This window comes from Saccopteryx bilineata, chromosome 1 (assembly GCF_036850765.1).
Source record: "Saccopteryx bilineata isolate mSacBil1 chromosome 1, mSacBil1_pri_phased_curated, whole genome shotgun sequence".
NCBI lineage: Eukaryota > Metazoa > Chordata > Mammalia > Chiroptera > Emballonuridae > Saccopteryx > Saccopteryx bilineata.
The window spans coordinates 241,810,504-241,815,809 of record NC_089490.1 but is presented as its reverse complement, the minus strand read 5'-3'; the positions used below and the strand labels follow the sequence as shown (position 1 = coordinate 241,815,809).

Sequence of the window (5,306 nt, the reverse complement as noted above, 5' to 3'; positions counted from 1 at the left end):
TTGATCTCCGCGGCTCCCGCCTGCCGCCCCGCTACCTGCTGGGAATTGTAGTTTCTGCCCTGCACTGCCCTGTAGTCCGGCGGGCTCGCTACCACTTCCTTCCCTTGCCGCTCCGCCGCCTTTGAGATACCCACAACCCCCAGCGCGTGCTGGACTGGCCGGCCCACTGGGTGGGCGGGGAAGCGGAAGCGGGCGGTGCTCCGCCTGGCGTGGACATGTCAGCCTCTTGACGGGGATCGGGTTTTCCTTTTCCAGGAGCCCCAAAGGCCTTCTGGTGACCGCCACAGCCGTCACCTCGGAGCGTGAGTCCCAGGCCCTGGACGCTGTGGCAGAGGCGGAGTCTCCCGGTCCTTCCAGACGCTGTCTGGCGAGATCGGACGGTGACCCTGCGGGGCAAGAGCGTGGAGCACTTGGGTCTGGGGTCTGGGGCGCGCGTCGATGGACAGAGGATCCTGAGAACTCCGAGCGGCCGCCGCCGCGCCCGTGGGGCCCACGGCCCCAGCCCCGAGGGCAGGCGGTGGCCCGGATGGGCGGCCAGGTGCGAGGCTGCGAGCCGCGGGCGTCGCACCTGCTCTCGCCGTTCCCGGGGAGCTGCGGCCGGGGTAGGACCGGGTCTGTGGACTAGGTCCTTGCCTCGTCTGCGCTCCTCTCCCAGGCTGGGAGTGAGGGTCAAATCAGAGTGGGACAGCGGTTATTAAATTGAAGCGCAGATCGAGAAGAGGCGGTGGTTTAATTTTCGGGGAGCAGGAGACCACGGTGGCCCCTGCTGGGTGCAGTGGGAGAGCTGCGCATCCTCTTGCAGCCGCGACAAGTCTCATAAACGCTAGCGCCGGAACAAATAAGGTGGCTGTGCTTGCGAAGGGCTTTAGTGTGCAACGCTGGGGCCACCAACAAAGCCATTCTGTTGCTTTGGGTTGCGTCGCGGCCCGAAAGGGAGTTGCTTTTAACCTATCTCCCCGGAACAGAGTTTGGAGGCGGCTTAGAGTAGAGTGTGCCATTTCCAGATGGGATGACCGTGCGAAATCCATTGTGCAAACTGCACTACAACCGGGGCCTGGGAAAATGGGAAGGGGGTGGGGGGAATACATTGCAGCCTTAATAAAAATGGGGAGGATTTATTAAATTCACAGGTAAGCAGGCCAGTGTCATCACAAAATTTACATCAGCATGCTGTATGATACATCGTTTTCTTTTACTAATTCACTTTATACTGCCCAGGTTTGCTTCAGGCTTGGTGCTTAGCTTGAAAAGGAAATACCATCTCTTGACAGAGAAATGTATTCATGATCCTTTTGTTTGTTCTTGGAAGTAGGTGAAATTGGTGTCTAGAAAGGATCTGTTGACATTAATTTGGATTGAAAATAGCTAAGAATAACTAGGCCGAATGTTTAGAATTCATTAAACTAATGTTATATGGAACATATTTTTAAATGCAATATTCTAATTTTTTTTCTTTTTTACATCAACTTACCTTTCTGTTACTTTGGCTAAGGAGAACGCAGTTGTCTTAATTTGAAATCTACATCTTTTCCCTTAAAATTGCAAATCATTAAAAAAAATTGCAAATCATTAGATAAAATATTTTTAACAAAAACGTTTTAACAAAAACGCTTTTGTGGTATTCTGTCTGTATTCTAAACTGCATTCTCTCTATACCTAAAATCTTTAAATGTGAGAATAATGATTATCTTTAAATGTAAATTTTGATTAGGGGTGGAGAGCTGTTGATTTCCATCACTCATATTTAGTTCTGATTCTTTTTCGTTATTAGAATCTTTAGTTGTCTCCTACTTATTATTTCACATAGCTGAGTTGGAAGAGGGTAGTGAAAGTGAATAAGATAGAACTTAGAAGTTAATGGAAGAAAAAGAATAAACAACAAAAAACTTTAAAATGACTTGATGAAAGAAAACAAAGTTTTGACATATAAAATAACTGGGAGAGGCCGGTTTAGATTTAGAGCTGATAGATAGGAAGGTCTAATAGGTGGGATGATTCTCAATTTAGAGATGAGAAATAGTCTTGTTTAGGACTTAGCTATTAGTGCCCAAGAGCTAAGGAACATGACTAGTTTTCAGAGAACTTGAAATATCTGACCTGATGGACATGAGATCCTAAATGGACTCGAGGAGACCCTGTCAACTTTGAAAGTCAGAGTTTTTATATTCCAGAATAGATATTTCACTAATAGTTTGCCTTGATAACAGAAATACTTTAGCTTGCTAAAATGGGAATACCTTTTTACACTTCATTCCCTCTAATCATGGCTCTATCTATTTATCTATCCATCTATAAAAGTTTAAATTGGTACATGTGGTTCTGTTTAGGGAATTAAATCCATTGAAAATTTGAGATTACTGGCTACAGTACAGATTAATGTCTGGTCTTTTCAAGAGTTACACTGTGATTGCAAATGATGTGGATGATTTTGTTTTCCTGATTAATTTTATTCATTAATCTTACTCAGAACACCTGCTGTCCCAGTTTAATGAGAGAGGTATACCATATTTCTACAAGTAGAATACAAGATCAATATTTAGGACAAATGAAATATATATATTTTTATATCTAAAAAGGACAGAGTAATTTCTAGTACTCTTCAGAAGCTTCAGCTAGAATACAAAGTGAATTTGTGAATTGGGAAAGTGTTGATCGTACAAAGGGGGAAGAACATAGTTACAAGATCAGTGCGCAGGAGGGGCCAAAAAGTACTGGAAATTACATTTGACTATAAGCTATATCTATATTCAGTAGTCTTTTAGTGTTCTTGAAAATCAAATATGACAAAAAGAGATTCTACTGAGATGGAGGGTGTTGTGCTTCTTAGCTCCATCACTGCATGTGGTAAATCTAAGATTCCTCTAGTTTTTTAAATGTGATTTAGCTTAGAGGAACAAAAGACTAACCCTAATTCTAATTTGCTCTGTTTTCTTTTCTACTTCTCCTATGTAGATTAGAATTATATATTATCCTTAAATAATGGTAGTCTTAGATACAAGGTAAAAAGGCTTACTTAAATTCTATATTAAACATGACTTTCTTAGCACTCTACCATGATATATCTAAGGGAATAATTAATTGGAGAATGTTTGTAATTTGTTCACTGTGAACAAATTGCTGAACAAAGCTATTATTTAAACAGTTTGTTATTTTTTTTAAAGATTTTATCTATTGATTTTTAGAGAGAGAAAAGAGGGGGGAGCAAGAAGTATCAACTCATAGTTGCTTCACTTTAGTTATTCATTGATTGCTTATCATATATGCCTTGACCTGGCAAGCCCAGGGTTTCAAACCTGCAACCTTAGCGTTCCAGGCTGATGCTCTATCCAGTGTGCCACCACAGGCCAGGCTAAACAGTTTAAATTTTATTAAGAAGCCATGTCTGCACCGGAGAAAAGAATGGTGTATCCTAACTGTAAGCAAGGTTCAGTAGTCAGGATGTCTGGGTTTGAATCCCAGTTCTGACCCTCTCTCTGCCATTTTCCTCCTTTATTAAACAAAGATACTAACAGTCCTTTTTTTTTACTGGGTTATGAGGTTTAATTCAATAAAGCATGCTAGCACAGTATTTGGCATCTACTAACACATTAAATGTTAGTCCTATTTTTTAAAAAAATCTTTAGTCGTTAGGAAGGATTCTAAGGATTTTGTAATTATCAAAGTAAGTCTTACAACTTTACCTACAATCTTTAAGCATTAATTACAATTTCACTTGTTTTCGTCTTACCTTCTTACATGGTTCCTATCTCTCCTTATGCCTTGCTAGAGGTGAAACAGTTTTGTTTGTTTGTTTTTGAAACAGTTTTTATGTGTCCATCTTTCTTCAGAATGGCTTGTCATACTTTGGAATTGCATTCACTTGGTTGGTTTGCCAACTCAGTTATGACTTTCTTACATTTTAAAGTGGGGGTGACATGCTTTTGTGGTATTCTGTCTGTATTCTAAACTGCATTCTCTCTATACCTAAAATCTTTAAATGTGAGAATAATGATTATCTTTAAATGTAAATTTTGATTAGGGGTGGAGAGCTGTTGATTTCCATCACTCATATTTAGTTCTGATTCTTTTTCATTATTAGAATCTTTAGTTGTCTCCTACTTATTATTTCACATAGCTGAGTTGGAAGAGGGTAGAAAGGGGATAGATAGATGGTGATGGAGGGAGATTTGACTTGGGGTGGTGAACATAGAGTACAACATACAGATGATGTATTATAGAATTATACACCTGAAACCTGTATAATTTTATTAACCGATGTCACCCCAATAAAAATATAGAGATACATATTTAAGTTAACACAGTCTTATTCTGATGAAGCACCCAGTTCTAGTTGGGAGTTTTTCATTCAATTTCAGAATCTTAGGTGTTGATAAGATTTTTGTGTTCGATTGCTACCAGTCCTTCCTTCAATCCTCTCCTTCCTTCAATCCTCTCCTTCCTTCCTTCCTTCCTTCCTTCCTTCCTTCCTTCCTTCCTTCCTTCCTCCCTCCCTCCCTCCCTCCCTCCCTCCCTCCCTCCCTCCCTCTTTCCCTCCTTTCCTCCCTCTCTTCCATCTTTCTTTCCTTCTTCCCTCCCTCCCTCCCTTCCTTCCTTCTATTACCTCTCTCTCTTTTTGAAAATATTTGGAATTATTCACATTTTTAAATTGTCTTCACCTCTAAATTTTCCACTTAAAGTGTGTTTAGCCTGAAAAATCATTATCAACCATAAAGTACTTAGGAAACAGTACTCCAGGTCAGTAACATTAACATGCTAATCATGAGAGGCATTTGAACGATTATTGCACAGTACAGTGGTACCTTGAGATACGAGTTTTAATTTGTTCTGTAACCGAGCTTGTAAGTCAGTCAACCTGTATATCAAATTTCTCCCGTTTAGCCTGACCTGTGGTGGCGCAGTGGATAAAGCGTCAACCTGGAAATGCTGAGGTCGCCAGTTCGAAACCCTGGGCTTGCCTGGTCAAGGCACATATGGGAGTTGATGCTTCCTGCTCCTCCCCCCCTTCTCTCTCTCCTCTCTCTCTCTCCCCCCCCTCCTTTCTAAAATGAATAAATAAATAAATAAAAGAAATAAGAGAGATCCATATGGCAATAAATATAAAATTTAATGTTTAAAAATAATTTCTCCCGTTTAAAATAACTTAAATAGATTTAATCTGTTCCAGGCCTGTGAAATATCCCCAAACCATCCTAAATTATGAAAAAAGACATGTTTTTAATTAAGAAGCACACATGTATACTTTACCAATGCATAACAAAATATATGAAATAAAAGAAAAAAGTGTTATTTAGTACTGTATTCTTACC

The 5,306-nt window shown here is 40.5% G+C and overlaps 1 protein-coding gene across 3 annotated transcripts in view; it reads left to right on the top strand.

Annotated features, from left to right (window-relative positions):
• Positions 1 to 172: 172 nt before the first annotated feature.
• The window catches only part of LMBRD2 (LMBR1 domain containing 2), a 49,798-nt gene continuing 44,664 nt past the window's right edge, over positions 173 to 5,306 (top strand). For all 3 annotated transcript variants that reach the window (XM_066239812.1, XM_066239806.1, XM_066239796.1), the window contains exon 1: positions 173 to 380. The gene's annotated coding sequence lies outside the window, so the exon portion shown is untranslated. The remainder of the gene's footprint in view (positions 381 to 5,306) is intronic.